The following is a 26,340-nucleotide window of genomic DNA, read 5'->3' on the forward strand; positions in this document are numbered from 1 at the left end:
TAAAAAACATCAAATACGTGGGGTCACAGTTAAAGTGGTTGTAAACCCATTTTTTTTTCTTTTGCCTACAGGTAAGCCTATAATAAGGCTTACCTGTAGGTATAAAGAATATCTCCTAAACCTGTACGGTTTAGGAGATATTCCCCTCGAATGCGCCGCTGATTGCAGCGGCGCATGCGCAGGGGGGATGCTCGGCTGAAGGGCCGGCCCCGCCGACCCATGCCGGATTGAAATCTCCCGCACGCATGCGCGGGAGTGACGTCATCGCCGCTCCAGCCAATCATAGCGCTGGAGCGGCGATACCCGGAAGACACGCTCGGCTCGGCGTGGACCAGGTAAGTTCCCTACCTCGTTCCGAGGTAAGTATTTCATAATGAGCTAATATGCGGTGCATACTAGCTCATTATGGCTTTTGCCTTGCAGGGTTAAAAAAAAAAAAAAATGTATGTGCGGGTTTACAACCGCTTTAATAAACATAAAACAAGCCCACATCATCCACATTTGAATTAGGCGGGCTTACGCCGACACACATACGTTACGCCGCCGTAACTAAGGGCTCAAGTTGTTTCCGCATACGGACCTTGCTCCCTAAGTTACGGCGGCGTACCGTATCTGCGATACGTTACGCCCGCCGATAGATAGATAGACAATTCTATCTGAATCCGGGCCAATAACTTTTGTAATTGTTAGGTTTATAGATATGTATCTTAACCACTTGCCGCCCGCCAATGACAGATTGACGGCGGCAAAGTGGTTGTAGAATCCTGACTGGACGTCATATGACGTCCTCAGGATCCTGAGCCGCTACGCCCCCCCGGGGGCGCGCATCGCGGCGATCGTTGTTGCAGGGTGTCAGTCTGACACCCCGCAACACCGATCTAGGTAAAGTGTCTCTCACGGAGACACTTTACTACGTGATCAGCTGTGTCCAATCACGGCTGATCACGATGTAAACAGTAAAAGCCGGTAATCGGCTTTTCCTCACTCGCGTCTGTCAGACACGAGTAGAGGAGAACAGATCAGCTGCTCCTCTGACAGGGGGGTTGGTGCTGATCGATTATCAGCACAGCACCCCCTGAGGATGCCCACTGGATCACCAGGGATGCCCACTGGACCACCAGGGATTCCACTAGATCACCAGGGATTTAAAGAGATTTAAATCAAAGGTATGCCACCCTAGACCACCAGGGATGACACATAATGGATGCCAATAAGTGCCACAATGGATGCCAATCAGTGCCCACAATGGGCATCACTGATTGGCAGGCATTGTTTGGCACTGATTGGCATCCATTAGTACAACACATTAGTTAGTGCCCATCTATGCCAATCCATGCCGCCTATCAGTGCCCATCCATGCCGCCTATCAGTGCCCATCCATGCCACCTATCAGTGCCCATCCGTGCCACCTATCCCTGCCCATCCGTGCCGCCTATCCCTGCCTATCCGTGCCACCTATCCCTGCCCATCCGTGCCGCCTATCCCTGCCCATCTGTGCCGCCTATCCCTGCCCATCCGTGCCGCCTATCTGTGCCCATCTGTGCCACCTATCCGTGCCGCCCATCAGTGCCCATCCGTGCCGCCCATCAGTGACGCATATTGGTGCCCATCATCAATGCCACCTGTCATAGAAAAATTAATAACGCACGTACATAATCAATAATCAGAGAAATATTAATATCGCACGTGAATAATTAAGATAAGCTATAAAAATCTTTTTGTCTATATAAAAATTAAAACAAAGAATAGCGCTGCGAAAAAGAGAAAAGTATTACATTTATTGATACAGAGAAGAAACTTGTATTACTCTAATATTTACAACTATAACATAAAGGATATCACTTGTTAAAACAGAGAGGATATTGCTGAATGCTGATACAACATACATTTATGGCTATAGAGAATTCAACAATAAGTAATACTAAGTGGTAGAGAGAGACAGAGAGACAGAGGGAGAGAGAGAGAGAGAGAGAGACAGAGGGAGAGAGAGAGAGAGAGAGAGAGAGAGAGAGACAGAGGGAGAGAGAGAGAGAGAGAGAGAGAGAGACAGAGAGAGAGACAGAGACAGAGAGACAGACAGAGAGAGAGAGAGAGAGAGAGAGAGAGACAGAGGGAGAGAGAGAGAGAGAGAGAGAGAGAGACAGAGGGAGAGAGAGAGAGAGAGAGAGAGAGAGACAGAGAGAGATTACATCACCAGACTTTTAGGTCAGCTCCTTCATCATGCTTCAGTCTGCTTGGTCAAGGCATCATACACTGAACTCTGTCAAGCTGACTTGACTGGCTTTATACCCTTCAGACTACACCTTTTCCCTCAAGTTCCCGAGGATTCGATTGGTTGCCTCTATGAGTCTTTTCAGTAATGACCCCCAACCGGTAACCTCCTCTTGACACCTACCAACTTCCCTTGTGATCACCCACTCACATATTTCCCACACTTAGTATCTCACAAGGACATCATTGGACATGTTCAATTAACACAGGGAGACCTATTGTGTTCCTTAATCAGACAGAAGATGAAAGTAACCTCTCTTAATATACACACACACCTGGTATTATTATCTAAATAACACAGTTCAACTAAATGTGGTCTTCATACAGGAGGTTGCAGGAAATTCTCTTAATTCAATGAGGGACAATTCCTATCAGATTCCACCCCCCCATTGAGATAACATCCTTATGCTAACGTAGGTTCAAAAGCCTTTTGTTTGGTGAACTTTAACACTGGGTCACGCTGTTGACAAAAAAAACCTGTCCCAGTCACATTAATAAAAAACCTTGTAACCGAACGACATATACCTCTTCATACAGATTTTTCATATGGATATGAAAAATCTCTACCACAGTTCCCCCTGAAGTTCATCCTTGAACTTATGTCCTCCTTCAATGATTCGGTACACACCCACAACGGCCCAGAAGCCCCGACCCTTCCCCCACCACCACTGCGGCCTCTTCCCTTCTTGAACTCGCCGTAACTCATCAAGGTAGACTTGAGACAGTCCTGGTGCCTTTGAGACTTCCGATCCGAACCCTGAGTGTCTGTACTGCAATGTTTCATCGCCCCTCTGCATTGGAGGAGTGGAATTCCAACATTGATGGCGGGATCCTTATATATTTAGTCCTGTATCTTGGAAAGATGGTGTTCTGATTGTCACCATTGGATCGGACTGCGAGACCGCACTTTTTCAGCATGATGAAGAAGGGTTTCAGAGTGTCTTATTCATGGCACGTTTGTCTTAAAAAAAACTGACTTGGTTGTCGTTGTTTCTTCAGGTGGTGGTTGGGTGGGCCTCCAGACAGTCATGTATGAATACAAAAGGAGAAAGGAAAACGTCAGTGTACAGTTATTGGAGGAATGTCAGACAGGAGCCGTGGGGTGGCCTTTATAACTATAAAGCCGTAGGTAGACTAGGGGAGGTAGAATTACTTTAAGACATGAAAACCTGGATGTCCAGGGATACAATATGGCACTGGCGGGCAGGAATGCTCACGTGCCTTAAAAACAAAATATGACTGAAGTTCTAGTTACATTATCCTGAGAAGATGTATGATGGAAGCCAAAAATAAAAACTTAGAGAGCATAAAATTAAAGGAGGAAAGGAAGAGAGGTGAGTAATGAAAAAGAATATGGAGAATAGAAAAAAACAAAAAAATAAAAACTACAGATTTAATGCTGCTCCAACCAAGCTCTCCAGTTTAGATTCCACTTTCGATTGTTAAAGAGCATTGAATCGGTATTCAAAAAACGTAATAAAAAATAAAAAATAGAACATTGTTCCGTTCAAAAAAACGACTCCTCTCTCCTACTAGTAATTGGTGGTATTTTTGCTGGTCAGGTATACAGATAATAACGAGAGAGAGATGATTTAAATTTGTAGACTTTGGGTAAACCTGACCGCACGTTATTATTACAAATTGAAGAGGCTTATTCCTAGATCAACAGGAAAAAAATATAGTTCTAGGGTCCTCTCTTAAAAAAAACAAGAACAAAACACAAAAAAAACAAACAAATAAATAGAAAAATTAAAACTGACAACAAAAAAAACTGATAAAAATGAGAAATGAGAAAAATTGATTAAAAATTACTAAAAATTGAAATAAAACTGAGCGAGAAAAAAATGAATAAAAAAAAATGAATAAAAAATTAAAAAAAATGTATAAAAATTAAATGTAAAAATTGTAATGGATAAAAAATGAATACAAAATAAAAAATAGAAATAAAAATTACTAAAAAAATTACATGAACATGATAAAAATTTAAACTAGGAGTATAAAAAAACGGTACGTTTGTACTGGTCTGGATTTGGACAGGCTTCTTCGGAAATTTGTTTCTGAGTTAGTGACTTTTCTGTTCCTTGAGAGAAGATACCTCGTTGAGGTGCACATTCTCATAGTTTTGGCGTTCATTCTCCTGATAGTAATGCACATCATTACTTGCATCAGGGAAAGCAATACAGCTACACAGATTAGGACAACGACAGGGTGGAGCAAAATGTTTAGGAACGCTGACGCGTTAGGACTATACCCAAATATACTTTCCCACCAGGAAATCTTAGCGTCTTCCTCTAAAGCGTGTAATACTTGGATCACCTTATTTTGATCATGGGTGAGTCGTATAGTGGCTTCTTTCTCAGCATCTCTTAGCACATTTAATATTTCATCCTGTTGTTCAAAATCTACCAGCCAAGCCTTTAACTCAGCCCCAAATCCCAGAGGAAGTTTCTGTAGATGTATGGGGGTGTCAGGTTTGATATCAAGCCTTTTCTCTGGGGTAACAGGGGTACGTCCTTGTGTCCCGGCTATATCTATTCCCAGGACCGGGGAAGATGTACAGTAGACTCCCTGAGGTAATGTACCCCATTGAGTACAGTTCCACCCGTAGGCAGAATATAGGGCATCATTGGGCATTTGATACCAGCACCAATACCCTTGCCCCAAGTATTTTACATAAGGTTGGGACAATTCCTCGGCATCCAGGAGACATGACCCTTCTTTGTGCCAGCATTGTTGTCTCATGATCCTATCCTGTTTCCCTTGACACAATACCACCCCTTCCTTCCTCCAGCACCCATCCGTATCAATCATTTGAGGTTGTTTGGACTCATAAACCATCAGATCATGATGGACTCGGGGGTGTAACACGGTAGCCCGCTATCTGTCCGGTGAACTTCTGTTTCATTATCTCAGACAATGAGGCAGTAGCATCAATATGAGCATGTTGTAGATTTTCAAGAATATGATTCACCTCTAGCTGCCCCTCAACCCCTTCCCCAACCTGCTGTGCCAACCTACCTAGCTTTTAATTCCTCCCCGAATCCCAACGGAAGTTTCAGTAAGTGTAAAGGGGATGTCAGGTTTGCTATAAAACCTTTCTTCAGGGCAACTCGGGGTGTAACCCGGGGTTCCGTCTATATCCATCCCAACTCCTATTCCCCCTATATAGTGCTGAATACCCCCCTCCTCTGTTGGGTTACTCCCCAGAAAGAAGCGTCCTGCGTGAACCTTATGCTGTGTCTGCACATCTCTGGGAGAAAGCCACTGGTCACTTAACAATCACTTGATTCAGCGTATACTCAGCACATACAGGGTAATAGTCTTATCAACCACTCTGTACCCTGTTAGCCCGCGTGTATTCCCTTTATTTGACAGGGCATGTTCCTGTATGTAGTTACTGTCATTACTTGTGCAGGGATTCAACCTCTCAGGTGAGACATCAACTAGGTGTACCTCTCCCATGTCCAGTAAGCGAAAGCTTCTTTATAGGACTGATAAGCATGAGACACTGCCTCTACGAGGAAGTTTTCACCCTATTGATGTATCACCTGGCACCCTCTAGTTTGGCCAATAGACACCCTATTATGCATAGGTGTCAGTCTCCTGGGTACCTGCACCACATACCTTTATGTCATACTAGTCACCCATTCCAACATTTCTTTCAATTCCTGTCTGGACTCACAACCCTCGGAACAGGATGGACTCCAGGGTGTAACCCAGTAGAGTCTGATAGGATAGTACCTAACCTAACTGTGATATATGCCCAAAGTTCCGTCCATGCCCTTATGGATGAGAATAGAACGAGTTGGATTTTCCTAACCCTTCCCTGATATGTAGCCCAGGGCCTCCCAATGTGTTCCTGATTATCTCCAGCTCTATGGTGATTACGGTACCCAATGACCCATCTCTCACTCCCAAGACAGTCGCCATTGAGCCTCTCTTTACTATGGGAAATAGTCTGGATACCCGGATTGAAAACCACCTGCCACCAGGTACACCCGATCCCTCATAGAGGCTGCACCCTTCTCCCTCCTCTATCAATTCAGTAATTAGACTATGTTATCCTTCACCCCTACAAAACAAACTGCCTTCACCATTCAGATAGGACTCCCATGAAAGACAGGAGTCTAGTGCCACCCTGGGGCACTGATATTCTTGGCATGCCAGTCACAGACCACCAGTTAAGGTACCCAAGTAATCTAGGACAGGAAGGACACCTATGGATATTAACTGAGGAGAATACTGCATGCCCACATATATATCGGAAGTGAGGGCCTCTGGAACAGCCAAGAGCTGATATCACCTCATACAATCTTCTTGCACACCTTTTCTCCAGACTCAACCCAAAACTATACAATACGAGGCCATACCTATGCACTTTCAACTCGTATGCCACCAGGCAGGCCCTCGTACTACATGTCTGCCGGTAACTCTAAAAGAAATTGGAAAACAAGAATTGCATAATGTGTATCCAGCTCAAGGCAACGGGTGTTACCAGACACAACTGACCAATAGACTAAGAAAAAAAATTCCTTGTAGCACTGAGGCAATGCAACCTTGTACAGCCAGGCTTAACAGCAGGGGGGAGTTTAAGAAGTCCTAAAAACACAAGTCTGGCCAAAGTAACATCAGGATTTTACCTATTAGATCTATGGAACTACACGTGTCAGCATGGCTGATCTTCGGTAATAAGAAAACAGATATGCTACGGATCTATGGTCGATCCATTTCAACCTCTGGAGAATACCCCAAAATCCTTTTACCACTAAGTGTGGTACCCCTGAACGCTACTTAGCCTAATATATGTGTTAGAGTGCCAATTATCCCTTGCAGTCTTACTCAATTTTTCATAAAAAACTAATACACGGACCTCAGTTAGTTGGTTCTGCTATTCAGTGGATCAGCACATGTAACCCCCACTAGGTGGTCCAAAAACATAGCCAAATGGACTGACCACTAGACGTTCCAACTAGATAATGGTCATGAAAACCTAAACCTTGTGAAACCTGACCGACTAACCAACCTAAAGATTTCCTCTTATTCTGAAATCCTGAAAAACACAGTTATCGATTCTGAGGGATAAAACACAAAATAAAAGTTTAGTAATAAACATTCAATTTTTTCTTAACCTGGAAACAAAAAACAATGGTTATATATCTGTAACAAGACATAATCATATAAAACACAAATATACATTACATTATATTACATAAACCGTGCACTTTCTTTTAAAATACCAAAAATTGTTGAGCTCAACGTTTCATTAATATGTATTACTATAATACATATTAATGCCATATGGATTTTTGTTCTATGGTATACCAATAATTCCCCCCTAAAAATGTATTCACCATGGTTAAAAATGAGCAGTTTTAAAACAAACACATTTTTTATAAGTTTCCCTTTTGTCTTGCAAGACAATCATACTTACCTATTCTGAGTACATTGGAAAACTTCAAAAAGAAACTTCTATGGAAACAAAGATTACCGTTAATACAAAAAAAATACACACATATATACATTATATATATATATATATATATATATATATATATATACATACACATAAGGCATCTTACTTTCGCTTTACCATTCACTCGGCTCACTCAATTTGCATGACAATACAGCTGTTTCACACACCCTCACAAAATTTATCTAGGTCAAATATGACCTCAAGACCTTACATGTTCTATATCCTACTTACCCATCAACTCTGTTCATCATCACTTCTCTGGGGATGTGGATTCCCTATTAAAAATACTCACCTCATCAGTTCTGATATCCTACCATCCCTGCCCTCCAAGCATCTTTTTTTTTTTCATTTGTTCGTATCATCTTCCCGTGGTGACTGCACCACAGGGCTTCCCAAGCGCTTGGCTTGAAAGTACCCTTTTTCGAATATTGCTTTCCTGTCCACTGATCCCAATCTTTTATATATTTCACAACCCAAGGTCCATATTCATCTATCATTTCTTCCTTCGGAGTCCAGTGGTACGGCTCCCCACAGTTCGACATCCATTTTGAAGCGATTTGATTTCCCATCCTTTTTGCGGACGAAGGACCTTGAGCTGATCCCGCAAACCCTTAAAGGTCGCTTTTTCCCAAAGTTAGCTACGCTTTGACTCCTGATTGAGTGGACCGGTACTGCCCCTCTGCTGATCTTTTTTCACTACTTGTCAGAACAATGACTGACTATAGTCCTTCAAAAAATTAGCCCGGGGATTTTCCCAACTAAATTAGTTGTCCTCCCGTGAACTTTTCTGCAACATTCTAAAAGAAATGCTTACTTATTAGATTGTTATGATTGCTTGCAGTGCAAGAGGCACCTAATTGCACTAATTTAACTGACGCTTACCTAATAATGATTTTTAGCAGTTACAATATAGTCAGTGTTTACAGATCTTATTACACCGCTTACCATCCCCAGTTATTTGATTAAACAGAGGAATAGATTCACATACATCCAGATAATTCAGTGTGATTTTAGTCTCCGTTTCCACTGATGTGATTTGCCCTGCGACTTTGGACCCAAAGTCGCATTACAACTCGCAGCCCATTGATTTCAATAGCACCCATTCCAATCTATGTGGCTCAATGCTGCAGCGACCGATAAAGGTACCTGCACCATTTTGATGCGACTTCTGGATCAAAAAAACGCATTCAAAGCCACACCACAGTCGCACTAAAGCTGCATTTCCAAATCGCACCCTGAATCAGGCCACATTGGAGTTGCACCAGTGGAAACGCAGCCCAAAAGCATAGGTGCTGACAACAACTGAAAATTAACATTTGTGAGATGGATAGGGAAGCTTTGCTCAACAAGAAAAAGCTTCATTAAGCACCTACTATGGATCTGGCCTTTATCACAGTATACAGCAACCAATACCAACAATTGGAAAAGATCTTCAAATAGTATTGGCCCATTTTGCGAGAGCACAGAACTTTAGCAGCGGTATTGCCATCACGACCCAGACTCACCCACCGCAGAGCACCAACACCACTAACACACCCCGTCCACAATGCACTCGATCCCCCCAGGGAAGCGAACACCTGTCCAGAACCTGAAGGACTCCACGGATGCCAGAGATGTCCACCGTGCAAAACAAATAAACCCCAGCCTCTGAGAAAAAAACAACATTCAAGGCCCCTGTACATAATAGAGAGGTTTAATAACCACTACACCCACACCTTATTGAATATTAATCATTATAGCGGCGCCATCGCCCCACTGTTTATTTACCAAAGCATAGGTGTGTTTCCCTCACAAAGATTGGCCTAATCTCATTCAAAGGGTCAGCTGCATAGACGCACACAGGCCCAGATTCACAGTCAGCGGGGTAAATTTGTGCGGGTGTAACGTATCCGCTCTACGCTACGCCTCTGCAACCCAGACGGGCAAGCGCTGTATTCTCAAAGCACTAGCTCTGTAAGTTGCGGCGGCGTAGCGCAAATCAGCCGGCGCAAGCCCGCCTAATTCAAATCTGGATCAGGGGCGTGTTTTTTTTTTTTTTTTTTTTTTTAAATCTACTGTGACTCGACGTGATAGGCGTTTTTACCGAACGGCGCATGCGCCGTCCGTGGAATTTCCCAGTGTACATTGCTCCAAAGTATGCTGCAAGGACGTCATTGATTTTGACGTGAACGTAGATGACGTCCAGCCCCATTCACGGATGACTTACGCAACCTACGTAACTTTTTCAAATTTCGACGCGGGAACGACAGCCATACTTATGCTTCATATACCAGGGGCAACTATACGCCGGGAAAAGCCTAACGCAACTTTACTGCGTCGGCCGGGCGTACTTTCGGGAATTCGCGTATCTAGCTAATTTGCATACTCAACGCGGAATTCGACGGAAGCGCCACCTAGTGGTCAGGAAAAAAAAAATAAAAATAATAATATGCAGTTACGATCCGACGGTGTAAGAGACCTGCGCCTGTCGGATCTTATGGATATCTATGCGTGAGCGATTCTAAGAATCAGGCGTATAGATACGACGGCTCGGATTAGGACCCACGGCTGCGCACCTGGCGTTGCGCCGTTTTAAGTCCTTTCTGAACCTGGGCCACTGTCTCCAAGATTCCAAACAGAAATCCCTGCTACAATTTCATTCTATATATATATCTACATTATTCAAAATCAGTCTCATAAACACATTCGCATAGACAAAAAGAAAAGGTTAAGTTCTGAAGAGTAAGTTTGTTAGGTATTCAGACAGGTTAAAACAAAATAGACCTAAACCAGTTCTGTCTACCATACAATAAATCATATCTATCCAAACTTTAAACCCTCCTCACTACACGGGGCACCATCTTGTCATAGAAAAATTAATAACGCACGTACATAATCAATAATCAGAGAAATATTAATATCGCACGTGAATAATTAAGATAAGCTATAAAAATCTTTTTGTCTATATAAAAATTAAAACAAAGAATAGCGCTGCGAAAAAGAGAAAAGTATTACATTTATTGATACAGAGAAGAAACTTGTATTACTCTAATATTTACAACTATAACATAAAGGATATCACTTGTTAAAACAGAGAGGATATTGCTGAATGCTGATACAACATACATTTATGGCTATAGAGAATTCAACAATAAGTAATACTAAGTGGTAGAGAGAGACAGAGAGACAGAGGGAGAGAGAGAGAGAGAGAGAGACAGAGGGAGAGAGAGAGAGAGAGAGAGAGAGAGAGAGAGACAGAGGGAGAGAGAGAGAGAGAGAGAGAGAGAGACAGAGAGAGAGACAGAGACAGAGAGACAGACAGAGAGAGAGAGAGAGAGAGAGAGAGAGACAGAGGGAGAGAGAGAGAGAGAGAGAGAGAGACAGAGGGAGAGAGAGAGAGAGAGAGAGAGAGAGACAGAGAGAGATTACATCACCAGACTTTTAGGTCAGCTCCTTCATCATGCTTCAGTCTGCTTGGTCAAGGCATCATACACTGAACTCTGTCAAGCTGACTTGACTGGCTTTATACCCTTCAGACTACACCTTTTCCCTCAAGTTCCCGAGGATTCGATTGGTTGCCTCTATGAGTCTTTTCAGTAATGACCCCCAACCGGTAACCTCCTCTTGACACCTACCAACTTCCCTTGTGATCACCCACTCACATATTTCCCACACTTAGTATCTCACAAGGACATCATTGGACATGTTCAATTAACACAGGGAGACCTATTGTGTTCCTTAATCAGACAGAAGATGAAAGTAACCTCTCTTAATATACACACACACCTGGTATTATTATCTAAATAACACAGTTCAACTAAATGTGGTCTTCATACAGGAGGTTGCAGGAAATTCTCTTAATTCAATGAGGGACAATTCCTATCAGATTCCACCCCCCCATTGAGATAACATCCTTATGCTAACGTAGGTTCAAAAGCCTTTTGTTTGGTGAACTTTAACACTGGGTCACGCTGTTGACAAAAAAAACCTGTCCCAGTCACATTAATAAAAAACCTTGTAACCGAACGACATATACCTCTTCATACAGATTTTTCATATGGATATGAAAAATCTCTACCACACACCACATCAGTGCCACCTCATCGGTGCCCATCAGTGCCACCTTATCAGTGCCAATCAGTGCAGTACCAACAGTGCCCATTAGTGAAGGAGAAAACGTACTTATTTACAATGTTTTATAACGGGGGAAATACATTTTTCGGTCATTTTTTATTTTTCTTTGCAGAAAATAAAAATCCCAGAGGTGATCAAATACCACCAAAAGAAAGCTCTATTTGTGGGTACAAAATGATAAAAATTTAGTTTGGGTACAGTGTAGTGACCGCGCAAATGTAATTTAAAGTGCAACAGCACTGAAAGCTAAAAATTGGTCTGGGCGGGAAGGTGTATACGTGCCCTGTATGGAAGTGGTTAAATAACAGCACACAATACAGCAAGCTAATTATTTACTTGGAACAATGAAGGGCAAAGATTCACCTGATGAAAAATTACACAATGTAGCCAACACTCTACATTTCTAAACTCAAGTGTTTCCAGTCAAGGATAATGTTACGTATGCTGCTACACATCATACAAAGACATCATAGACAATTGTGCACTTCCAACCTTGAAGTTGTGACAACAGTTTGGGGAAGTTTTGTTCTATGCAGGATATCTTTTATGCACATAAGATCCCTTGAGGATCCCTTATGGTCTGGTAAGTGACCATCCATTAGACTTATGACACGGTGGTGATGTGGTGGCACTTTAAATTGATTTTGCACGAAAACACTGTTTTATAAAAGAGTTGGATGGACACTCTTAGTGGGCACGATAATTCACTCATTTATGAACTTTTCAGTTTATGGATTTTTTATTACAACATTGGATCCATTTTTAGTGGGTTGAATGCACAAGTCACTTCACACTGATTTGTTCTATATGCTAAGGATTTGTCACATTGTACACTTGAATTTATATTTACAGCATTAAGCTGGTGTATATGCAGTATTATAACTGATTTAGATAACCATGGGCCAGATTCACAAAGAGTCACGCCGGCGGATCAGTAGATACGCCGACGTAACTCCGAATCTAAGCCCGTCGTATGTCTAAATGTATTCTCAAACTGAGATACACTTAAACATGCCTAAGATACGATGGCCTGCGCCGTCGTATCTTAGGGTGCAATATTTGCCCTGTCCGCTAGGTGGCGCGTCCATTGAGGTCGGCGTAGAATATGCTAATGAGTAGTTACGCCGATTCACGAACGTACGTTTGCCCGTCGCAGTAAAGATACGCCGTTTCCGTAAGCGATACGCGGCGTAAAGATAAACATGCCCCCTAGGTGGCGTATCCTATGTTAAGTATGGCCGTCGTTCCAGCGTCAAAATTTTGAAATTTAACGTCGTTTGCGTAACTCGTCTATGAATGGGGCTTGTCTTTTACCCAAAATCTCTGTTCCTGCTACATCAATCCACCATGTGTTTCTTCAGAAGTTACGTCTGTTACGTACGTAACAAGTAGGCAAGTAGCTGTAGAAATCCTATGAGATCTTTATTTTCATTTTTTGTTCTCTTTGTGATCTCACTTATTTATATGAGAAAAGAAACCCTTCTTTATGCGGAGCCATAAGTACTACAGACCGGGAGGGAGGGGTGGACCTCTTCTGATGCATTGCGTTTTGTGTGTGTTAAAAGCAGCATTAATATATACCGTATATATGAACAGCTGGAGATATAAGTATACTCTCATAACAACACACAACTAAAGAACTAAAAAACAATCTGCAGTTCTGAAGACTCTAGAGATCCAAGTAAGTGCTTTATATATAAATATTAATAGGCATTCTGTTATATTTACCTGAAAAGAATAAAAAAAGAAATTATACTTTGAAACTTTAAACTTAAGCATAATAAATAAAGAATATAAGAAGATATAGAAACGCTTTTTAACATATTCAGCTAGAGCTCTTTCATCTTATTCTTTCTGCTGGACTTGCAGCATTCCTCTATCATGATTGATGGTCATGATCTTCTTTATATTCCTGTCCAGGTTCTCCAGCTATGCCGTGGTTCAGTCTGTAGTGTATGACGGGGCAGGCCAGCTATAGACACCTTGGATAGAAGGATCACAAGCAGTGATGAGTGAATTTGATTATGTTCAGTTCGTACGCATTTTCACGAGTGCGGCCACAAATCCACAGAACTTTCATGGAAATTCCATTAACCGCTTCAATACCGGGCAATCAGAGGCAGCTCTTTAATTAGGCAAATTAGGGGATCACCTTAGGCCTCGCCCACAGAAGGGCCCCGCCGTCACGCGGTTGTCTAATTTGCCTTTCAGGTGTTGTGCTGTTTTTGATGTGGGACTGGGACTCGCAAGCGGTGGGGTGAGCGGGCGGCGGGCGCGCTGCACATAGCCGCAGACTGAGTGAGCTGAGCGGTGGCGGACGAGGCGGGACAACACTATGTTACAACCGATCGTGGTGGGCAGGCTCAGGCTTCCTGCGTCCATACCGTGTTAGCCAGGTAAGAGTTTGCTTGTCATTACCATAATAAAACCATCTCCTGTATCATTGTCTGCACAGTCTCTGACCGTCATCTGTATCATTGGCCGCACAGTCTCTGACCGTCATCTGTATCATTGGCCGCACAGTCTCTGACCGTCATCTGTATCATTGGCCGCACAGTCTCTGACCGTCATCTGTATCATGGCCACACAGTCTCTGACCGTCTCCTGTATCATTGGCCGCACAGTCTCTGACCATCTCCTGTATCATTGGCCGCACAGTCTCTGACCATCTCCTGCATCATTGGCCGCACAGTCTCTGACCGTCATCTGTATCATTGGCCGCACAGTCTCTGACCGTCATCTGTATCATGGCCACACAGTCACTGACCATCTCCTGTATCATTGGCCGCACAGTCTCTGACTGTCTCCTGTATCATGGCCACACAGTCTCTGACCATCTCCTGTATCATTGGCCGCACATTCTCTGACTGTCTTCTGTATCATGGCCACACAGTCATTGACCATCTCCTGTATCATTGGCCGCACAGTCTCTGACCGTCATCTGTATCATTGGCCGCACAGTCTCTGACCGTCTCCTGTATCATTGGCCGCACAGTCTCTGACCATCTCCTGTATCATTGGCCGCACAGTCTCTGACGTCTCCTGTATCATTGGCCGCACAGTCTCTGACCGTCTCCTGTATCATTGGCCGCACAGTCTCTGACCGTCTTCTGTATCATGGCCACACAGTCACCGACCGTTTCCTGTATCATTGGCCGCACAGTCTCTGACCGTCTCCTGTATCATTGGCCACACAGTCACTGACCGTCTCCTGTATCATGGCCACACAGTCACTGACCGTCTCCTGTATCATTGGCCGCACAGTCTCTGACCGTCTCCTGTATCATTGGCCGCACAGTCTCTGACCGTCTCCTGTATCATTGGCCACACAGTCTCTGACCGTCTCCTGTATCATGGCCACACAGTCACTGACCGTCTCCTGTATCATTGGCCACACAGTCACTGACCTTCTCCTGTATCATTGGCCGCACAGTCTCTGACCGTCTCCTGTATCATTGGCCGCACAGTCTCTGACCGTCTCCTGTATCATTGGCCGCACAGTCTCTGACCGTCTCCTGTATCATTGACCGCACAGTCTCTGACCGTCTCCTGTATCATGGCCACACCGTCACCGACCGTTTCCTGTATCATTGGCCACACAGTCTCTGACCGTCTCCTGTATCATTGGCCACACAGTCACTGACCGTCTCCTGTATCATGGCCACACAGTCACTGACTGTCTCCTGTATCATGGCCGCACAGTCTCTGACTGACTTTTTTTTGGTTTTATACTTTGACAAATGTATTTCACATTAACGAGACAGCACAGAGGATAATGAGTAGGCAGCTGCACAATTTGATCTATATCTGTGGATTTAAGTTAATATATGAATTTATACAGTTCATTTTTATCGTTTTTATAATATTTTTCCCAGTATGGGCGTGAGCGGGGCCTCATGTCTAAGTTTTGCCTAAGGCCTCACAAAGTCTAGAGCCGCCCCTGCGGGCACTTTTACACCCTTCCTGCCCAGGCCCATTTTCAGCTTTCAGCGCTTTCACACTTTGAATGACAATTGTACGATCAGGCAACGCTGTACCCAAATATTATTATTTTTTTCACACATATACCATTCTTTTGGTGGTATTTATAAATGTCTTTATTTTAATTGTCATAAATACAGAGAAATAAACAATTTCATTAATCCATCAATCATATGAGTTCCAACAAATCCATTTAAAATCCAATTAACCACTTCCCGACCGCCGCATGTAAATGTACGTCCACAGAATGGCACGTACAGGCAAATGGGCGTACAGGTACGTCCTTGCCTTTCCGCGGGTCGGGGGTCCGATCGGGACCCCCCCGCTACATGCGGCGGTCGGATTCCCGCGGGGAGCGATCCGGGACGACGGCGCGGCTTTTCGTTTATAGCCGCTCCGTCGCGATCGCTCCCCGGAGCTGAAGAACGGGGAGAGCCGTATGTAAACACGGCTTCCCAGTGCTTCACTGTGGCGGCGTATCGATCGAGTGATTCCTTTTATAGGGAGACTCGATCGATGACATCAGTCCTACAGCCACACCCCCCTACAGTTGTAAACACACACTAGGTGAACCCTAACTCCTACAGCGCCTCCTTGTGGTTAACTCCCAAACTGCAACTGTCATTTTCACAATAAACAATGCAATTTAAATGCATTTTTTGCTGTGAAAATTACAATGGTCCCAAAAATGTGTCAAAATTGTCAGAAGTGTCCGCCATAATGTCGCAGTCACGAAAAAAAAACGCTGATCGCCGCCATTAGTAGTAAAAAAATAAATAATAAAACTATCCCCTATTTTGTAAACGCTATAAATTTTGCGCAAACCAATCGATAAACGCTTATTGCGATTTTTTTTTACCAAAAATAGGTAGAAGAATACGTATCGGCCTAAACTGAGGGAAAAAAAAATTGTATATATGTTTTTGGGGGATATTTATTACAGCAAAAAGTAAAAAATATTGCATTTTTTTCAAAATTGTCGCTCTATTTTTGTTTATAGTGCACAAAATAAAAACCGCAGAGGTGATCAAATACCACCAAAAGAAAGCTCTATTTGTGGGGAAAAAAGGACGTCAATTTTGTCTGGGAGCCACGTTGCACGAGCGCGCAATTGTCTGTTAAAGCGACGCAGTGCCGAATTGTAAAAACGCCTTTGGGCATTTAGCAGCATATTGGTCCGGGGCTTAAGTGGTCCTCCTATCTTAATTACATCCACAGAAAAAACAATAACTCGTTTTTTGGGATAGTCCCCATTCTGTGTTCCGTTAGACCTGCTTTTCTTGTATGCCCTGACAACATACTTTACTAAGAAGAAAAAACTCTACATATCTGAAGAGGAAAAATGAGAAAGTCAAAAGCCCCAAGAGGTAAAGAATTCCTAAAAAACAAACAAAAAAAAAACCGAGAAAAATGATAGAAAGAGAAAATAAGAGAAGAAAAAAAAGAAGACACTGATAGGGGAGGGGGCAGAGACGCCCCTAAGATGGGACCGGGTGGTACCATGGGTACCAGGCAGCACTTTTAGGGGGGCAGCATACTGACGCCTGCCAGCCCATTCCGCCAGCTCCGCTGCATGTGAGGAGCGCGGCGCCGGGCTGCCTGCGAGGACACTCACAGAGGCGGGGGGAGCAGTCAGCGAGTGAGCGGGCAGGCGCCACTGCCTGTGAGGAGCCCGGCGTCGCTGCTGTTAGTGGTGACAAGAGCGGGCAGGCAGAACATTTCTATATACATGTATAGAGCCATGACAGGTCCTCTTTATACTCATATACATGTATAGAGCCATGACAGGTCCTCTTTATACTCCTATACATGTATAGAGCCATGACAGGTCCTCTTTATACTCCTATACATGTATAGAGCCATGACGGGTCCTCTTTATACTCCTATACATGTATAGCGCCATGACAGGTCCCCTTTAGTTATCATGATATAAAATAATGAATGCGGGGGCCTTTTGGTGGGCGTGATTTTTTTTTTTTTTTGGGGGGGGGGGGCAGCATTTCATTCTTGGTCCCAGGCAGCACAATGTCTTGGGCCGGCACTGGGAGGGGGAGTCGGGTTTGGAGGGGGAATGCACCGAGGTAAAGATGGGTTTACTATACCATCATCCAGGGAAGGGAGGGCACCCCTAGGGCCCCCCACTCCTCTCTTTTTCAAATACTCTCAGGAGCAAAGAGGGAACTCCCTTCCTCCGAGAATTTAAATGTATTCCATTAGCCCCAAGTTTCTAAATGTGTCTCCTTTCAATTTTGAGGTGTTAATAACAAAACCTCCATCCTATTAACCTCTTCAATTCGTGTTACCCAAGTAAGAATTGTGGGGGGGCTTGTATCTCTCCACTGCCGTACGATACATGATCTAGCAGCATTTTGGTGGTATTTTATCACTGATGGGTTGTTTTTTTTAAAAAGGCCGATAAATTTGGAAAAAAAAAACAATTCTTAGTTTCTTTCAGAAAATTTTGTAAATACTATAAGTAATTTTTATCCTTCACTGATGTGCGCTGATGAGGCTGCACTGATGGGCACTGATAGGATGGCACTGAAGGGCACTGATGAGGAGGCAGTAATATGCAGCACTGATGAGCACTGATAGGGGGCATTGATGGGCACTGATAGGTGGCACTAATGGGCGGCACTGATGAACAGGCACTGAAAGGCAGTATTGACTGGCATTTCTGATGAGCACAAAGTGGTATCACTGATATGTACAGATTGTCATTACTGATGGGTAGGGATGAGCTCCCGTGTGTTCGCACACTCCACGTGCAGAGCCCGCCAGGAAGTCGGCACTGGGCTGCGCTAATCTAAGGCAGTGAGACGTTTCCCAATCCCTGCAGCCGCGCATCGGGACAGGAAGGAATTTTTTCCCCTGCTGTAGCAAATTGGATCATGCTCTGCTGGGGTTTTTTGCCTTCCTCTGGATCAACTGTGGGTATGGAGTTGGGTGTTGGGTGTATGGAATTGTACTGTGTTTTTTATTTTGTTTGTTTATTTTTTTTTGTGGTTGAACTGGATAGACTTGTGTCTTTTTTTAACCTGACTAACTATGTAACTATGTAATGTCTCCCTGCCTGTGATTAGCGCAGCGTCGTGCCGACTTCCTGGCGGGCTCTGCACGTGGAGTGTGCGAACAAGCCGGAACTCATCAGATTGGCACCACCAATGTGCACTGTTGGGATTGCACTAATGAGCAGTACCCTGATTACATGTACAGGTCTCGTGGATCAGCTCTCCTCTTCTCTTTCTCTGTCAGTGTGAGGCGAGTCGAGTCGATAAACAGCACTTCCATGTTTACATGTGATCGGCTGGTGTCAGGGATGGACTGGCCATTGGGACTACAGGGAGTTTCCCGATGGGCCGATGGCTCAGTGGGCTGGCTTCAGTGACAGCGGACTGCTGCCCCCCTCTGCTCCTCTGTCTCTCCCTCCCTGCAGCGCTCACCTGGGTTGAACAAAGAAGCAGGGGGAGGACCAGAGGAGCAGGGGGGACGACAGAGGAGCATGGGGGGAGGGGACAGACAGCTGACTCAACAGCTATGGCCTGGGAGTTTCTCACTTCTGCCTAATCTTGTCCCATAAGGGGGGCACTGAACTGATTCTTTGGCCGGCCACCATGGGAGAGACCTGTCAAAGTGGGCCAGTCTGGATGAAGTCCAGGGCCAAATTTCTGTCCCAGTCCAGCCCTGGCTGGTATTGGACACAGCCAATCATCACATGGGTAAAGAGCGGCATCATTGGCTCTTTACCAAGATCGGTGTTGTGCCATCTCTTGGGGAGAGACCGGGGCGAGATCATATGATGTTGTCCCAGAATGAGAGGGGATCCTCATTTGTCTATACAACAGGCGGGAAGGAAGTCAATTGGAGGTAAATTGTTTCATTGCACCATAAACCAGCCACGACCAGGTGCAAGATTTCTAACAGAGGCGTTAAAAAAATTATCAGAAGAGTTGTCCAAGGGCCAAGGACCACTTGTGGAGAGCTTCACAGAGACCTGGAATTAATATTTAATCATTATTATACAGAATCCAATTGAGAATCTGTGGCAAGACTTGAAAATTGCTGATCACAGACGCTCTCCATCCAATATGACAGAGCTTGAGATATTTTGCACAGAAGAATGGACAAAAATGTCCCTCTATAGATGTGCAAAGCTGGTAGAGACATTCCCAAAAAGACTTGCAGCTGTAATTGCAGTGAAAGGGGGTTCTACAAAGTATTGACTCCGGGGGGCGCCATACAAATGTACCCCCCACTTTCAGATATTTCTTTGTAAAAAAAAAATTGAAAACCATTTATCATTTTCCTTCCACTTCACAATTTTGTGCCACTTTGTGTTGTTCTATCACATAAAATCCCAATAAAATACATTTACATTTTTGGTTGTAAAATTACAATATGTGGAACATTTCAAGGGGTATGAATACCGTATTTATCGGCCTATTGCGTGCACCGGCGCGCACCCCTAATCTGGACGTGAAATTCCTGAAACATTTTTTTTTTTATTACTTACAGTTTTGGTGTCTTGCCCGGCATCCATCGGCGGCCTTGTCCGGTCCGGTGTCTGTCTGCGGCCTTCGTGGTGTCCTCCCCGCTTCTCCCGCGCTGGTCTCTGAGCCGATCCCCACTTCCCGCACTGTGTTTGAATGCCGCCGCCGACATATACTGAGCGCAGTACACTCAGGCACGCTCGGCTCCTCTCGGCTTCTCTCGCATAACCGCGACGGGTGCCGAGCATGGCCGAGTGTACCCGAGTGTACTGCGCTTGGTATATGTCGGCGGCCGCGTTCAGGTTGACTACATGGAAGATAAATGGAGAGAGTGGCTGATATGTCCTCTTTAGATAAGGCACCTCATGCCGGAAGTAGTAGAAATAAAAGGGCAAAAGGATGGGGATAATTACGGTGCCAATACAAATCAATCAATACATTTTTAAAGAAAGACAAATTGTATTACAAAGTATTATGCCGCGTACAGACGGTCGTTTTTTGTGATGAAAAAACGTCATTTAAAATGATCGTGTGTGGGCAAAACGTCGTTTTATGTCTTCAAAAAAACGACCAAAAAAAAATTCGAACATGCTCGAATTTTTTGTGTCGTTTTTCAAAACTTTGTTTTTGTTTCACAGAAATTGACCGTGTGTAGCAAAAAACGACGTATAAAACGACGTTTTTAAACCCGCGCATGCCCAGAAGTTAGTTATGAAGTGAGCTTCAATGGAAAAAAGTGGTGAAACGTAACCTCGCTTTGCTAGAGCATTGTGAAAAAACGATGGTGTGTAGGCAACATCGTTTTTGAAAATGATGTTTCAAAAACGTCGTTTTATTTCATGATTTAAAACGTCGTTTTTTTTCATCACAAAAAACGACTGTCTGTATGCGGCATTAGAGACAGGTAATACAAACACTAGTTACAGTGGGGATCGAAAGTTTGGGCACCCCAGGTAAAAATTTGTAATAATGTGCATAACGAAGCCAAGGAAAGATGGAAAAATCTCCAAAAGGCATCACATTACAGATTAGACATTCTTATATTATGTCAAAAAAAGTTAGATTTTATTTCCATCATTTACACTTTCAAAATTACAGAAAACAAAAAAATGGCATCTGCAAAAGTTTGGGCACCCTGCAGAATTTATAGCATGCACTGCCCCCTTTGCAAAGCTGAGACCTGCCAGTGTCATGGATTGTTCTCAATCATCCTTATAGGGTGATAGGGATTGTAGTGCGTGGTGCCTAAATGTTGAGGATTAGGGTGACCACAGACACAAAATTGTGATTAATCTGGAAATGTTGTGTAGCGCCTGTGTACTTATCCGTACAGGTGCTATGTTAAATTTAGTAGGATGAGAGACTTATTTGCTCTCATCCATGTTGATTTATTTAAATTTGGCCGTCGCCAATCCTGAACTGTCCTGTGGGTCATTCTGTGCTCCAGAGATGCGTTTCCATCTCTGGATGGCAGGTGGCGCCAGAGGGGTCCGGGCGGAGCCGCTTCTCCCCAGCAGCCAATTAGAGGAGTTTTCCCTCGCGGAGCATGCTGGGGGAGGGTATTTCTGTGGCGGAGGCCATTGCTAGGGGTTCTTCGCGGGTTCCTGGTTCCAGGTGCGGCACCCACCTTTAGGGTGTGCATACATCACGGGCCCCGGCAAAATGGCCTACCAGGCCGGGGCGCTCGTGCTACGCGGAGTTCCTGACTCTGGGCCCTCATGGCCTGGAGCAACTGATGCTGCTAAGGGGCCCCAGTGACTTACTGGGTCCCCCATCTCCATTGAGAAGATCCCAAGCGAGTTGTGCTGTTCGGTGGGGGATCGGTCTGAGGAAAACCTGGAGGCAGGTGATCCAATAGGGCTTGAACGAACCATCAGGGATCTGGGTACCAGACACTAAGGCCCCGTACACACGACCGAGTTCATATCCCAGTGTGCATTGCTCCAAAGTACGCCGCAAGGACGTATTGGTTTCGACGTCAATCACGTCGGGTCACCAATCATTTACATAAAACACGCCCCCTCATCCTCATTTGAATTAGGCACGCTTACGCCGGCCCCATTTACGCTACACCGCCGTAACTTAGGAGTCAAGTGCTTTGTGAATACAGCACTTGCCTCTCTGACTTACGGCGGCGTAGCTTAAATACGCTACGCTACGCCGACTGAAAGATGCGCCGCCCTACCTGAATCTAGCTATATATCTCTACAAAAAAAATTAAAAACATAGGGCCAGATCCTCAATAGGGATACGCCGTCGTTTCTATCTTTGGAACTGATCCACAGAATCAGTTTTCCATAGTTAGGCAGAAGATCCGGCATGTGTAAGGGACTTACACTGCCGGATCTTAGGATGCAGTACCGCATCCGCCGCTGGGGGCATTTCGCGTCGAAATTCCGCCTCGGGTATGCAAATTAGCACTTACGGAGATCCACAAAGCTTTTCAGCTTCGTTTTTTCTCCGTAAGTTTTAGTTTGCAATCGTAAAATTAGGTCTGCTTTTACAAAGTGTAAACTGTTTACACCTTGTAAAAGCAGACCCTTCTGTCCAGCGACGCGTTTTTTTTTTGTTTTAAATTTTTTTTTCCCGCCGTATCTTTTTTTTTTCCCGACGCAACTTTATTGACCCGGCGCGATCCACAAAGCTTGGCGTAACGTAATTTTGCGCTATGCACGTCTGGAAAATGACGTCACGAGCATGCGCAGTACGGCTGGCGCAGGAGCGCGCCTAATTTAAATGGGAATCGCCCCCATTTGAAGAGGAACGCCTTGCGCCGGCGGAATTTAAGTTACACAGCCGAAAATTTCTAGGTAAGTGCTTTGTGGATTGGGCACTTAGGTAGAAATTTTAAGGCAGTGTAACTTAAATAGGAAAAATTACGTTGCGCCGGATCTTTGTGGATCTGGCCCATAATGTTAAATAAATGAATTGTACATGAATAAATGCAAACGTAAAAATGACACATTATACATGGTGCGCAATACCGGAAATTGAGACGTCAGGGTACGGGGGGTCCCACCATCGTCCCGCCACTTAGTGGCATCAACATGAACCCAAAACAACCAAATCAATCCTCCACCTACCCAGATGTCCCCAATGGCAAGATCAGCAAGAGGTGCCTCCAAAGGACTACATGGAAAAAGGCCAGACTAGACGATTGTCATCTCATGTCTATGAGGAACTTAGAAGCAGGATATTAAATTATTTCCCGGAATGTAGGGCAGCACAAGGACTGATGCAATAGAGCGGAACTAAATTCTAAGCCGTTGCAGCAATAACTAATGCAATTTGTAGGCATTGTTTCCAATGCTGTTGAATTAAAAAGGTGCTAATTCACGATAACAGTAACATGAACAACGATATTAACAGTTTTTACACCAGCTTATGAGCGATGTGTACATTTCATCAACAGATTGTCACTTTTCACACATACAGGAAAAGCTGATATTGATTTCACCAACATATTGTCACTGCTCACAAAGAGACGAAAAGCTGTAACTGATTTCAGTAGAAAAGGAGTAACAAATCTTATAGTACAATATGAACTGTTTTATATGGAGTCACTTAAATATAATGTACCTTGTTCTGTTTCAAATGCTGCTTTATACATTGGCATTACTCCATAGACCCATTCTGTCCAGGCAGTATGGTCACCTGCTGACTTGGCACCATCCACAGGCAGCTTAACAGGGTTGTAAACCTCAGTCATGGAATCTGAACAAAAGCACATACACTATATTGTCAAAAGTATTGGGACACCTGCCTTTACACGCACATGGGGCTGGATTCAGATACAATGGTGTATCTATCCGCCCGGCGTAACGTATCTCAGATACGTTACGCCGCCGTAATTTAGGGCGCAAGTTCTGTATTCAGAAACAACTTGCGCCCTTAGTTACGGCGGCGTAACCAGGGCCAGATTCCAGACAAGGCCAACAAGGCCAGGCCTCGGGGCGGCAGTGGGTGCAGGGGCGGCATTGCAGCTGAGAGGAGAGGACAATTTTTTTCGGGAGTTCCCCCAGGTCATGTCACGGATGGTGAGAGGAGAGAAAACAGAGGGAAGAGGAGGTGAGATGGTTCTTAATGTCATATTCGGCAGCAGCACCCCCTCCCGCTTCTCAGTGTCCTGCAGAAAAAGTCCCCCGGCGGATAATGTCCCCCCTGTACTGCGCAGGCGGGGGCGGCATTGAAGGACCCGGCCTTGGGGCGGCAAAGGTAGTAAAACCGGGCCTGGGCGTAACGTATCTGTGTCGGCGTAAGCCCGCCTAATTCAAATGTGGATGATGTGGGCGTATTTTATGTATATTAACTGTGACCCCGCGTATTTGACGTTTTTTACGAACGGCGCATGCTTTCGACGTGAACGTAAATTACGTCCAGCCCTATTCGCGAACGACTTACGCAAACGACGTAAAATTTTCAAAACTCGACGCGGGAACGACGGCCATACTTAACATAGGATACGCCTCATATAGCAGGGGTAACGATAAATGCCGAAAAAAGCCTAACGTAAACAACGTACAAAAATGCGCCGGACGTACGTTTCTGAATCGGCATATCTAGCTCATTTGCATATTCCTTGCGTAAATATACGGAAGCGCCACCTAGCGGCCACCGTAAATATGCAGCCTAAGTTACGACGGTGTAAGTCACTTACGCCGGTCGGATCTTAGGGAAATCTATGCGTAACCGGATTCTATGAATCAGGCACATAGATACGACCCCGCACACTCAGAGATACGACGGCGTATCTGGAGAAACGCGTCGTATCTTCTCTGTGAATCTACCCCATGAACTTTAATACCATCCCAGTCGAGTTCAATATTAAGTTGGTCCACCCTTAACAGCTTCAACTCTTCTGGGAAGGCTGTCCACAAGGTTTAGGAGTGTGTCTATGTCATCCATGTCTTTATGAACCTTGCTTTGTGCACTGGTGCGCAGTCATGGTGGGACAGGAAAAGGCCATCCCCCAACAGTTTTCACAAAGTTGGGAGCATGAAATTGTCCAAAATGTCTTGGTATGCTGACACCTTAAGAGTTCCCTTCACTGGAACTAAGGGGCTAAACCCAACCCCTGAAAAATAACCCCACACCATGAAATTATTTGGACCAGATCACAAAGCAAGAGTCCTAACTTCAACACCATTGGGATGAAATAGAGCGCAGACTGCGAGCCAGGCCTTCTCGTTCAACATCAGTGCCTGACCTCACAAATGCACTTCTGGAAGAATGGTCAAACATTCCCATAGACACACTCCTAAACCTTGTGGACGGCCTTCCTGGAAGAGTTGAAGCTGTTATAGCTGCAAAGGGTGGGCCAACTCAATATTGAACCCTACGGACTAAGACGGGGATGCCATTAAAATTCATGTGCGTGTAAGGGCAGGTATCCCAATACTTTTGGTAATGTAGTGTATATATGTGGTGTTTACTTATCTATCTCCAAAGTGTGGTTTCTCTCTAGTGTTTCATTCCTCTGTTATCAGCATGAGTCACTTCTGAGTAGTTTTCCCGAGACAAGATAAATTTGTATCCGGTGGGGGACGAGAGCTCAGAACAGAGCTTGCCATCCATAATACAGTTCTTGTGCTGTGTGAAGGGGGTGTGTTCCTTTCCTCTAATCGGCTTTCTCACAACGTAACTGCATCTCTCTACCCCCTTCTCTGTGCTTTGACAGATGGAGAAAGATTTTTTACACAATCTGCCCCTTTGAAGGGTTGTAGAGAGGAGAAGACTGCAGATAAACATATGTAGGAGGGTTTGTTTCATCTCTGTGTATCATCTGAGGCTGTTCACTTCACTGTGTATATGAGAGGGTTTACAACCGCTTTCCATTTTTAATAAGACAATATCCAATGCAATTTTACTTCAACTAACTGCAATATAGAGTATGTTTTACCAATCTTTTAAAGGGTAAGAAGACAATGGGCTAGATTCTGGTACATCCGCGTATCTTTGCGGTGGCGTAACGTATCCGATTTACGTTACGCCTCCGCAACTTAGACGGGCAAG

Source organism: Rana temporaria, chromosome 1 (assembly GCF_905171775.1).
Source record: "Rana temporaria chromosome 1, aRanTem1.1, whole genome shotgun sequence".
Lineage (NCBI taxonomy): Eukaryota > Metazoa > Chordata > Amphibia > Anura > Ranidae > Rana > Rana temporaria.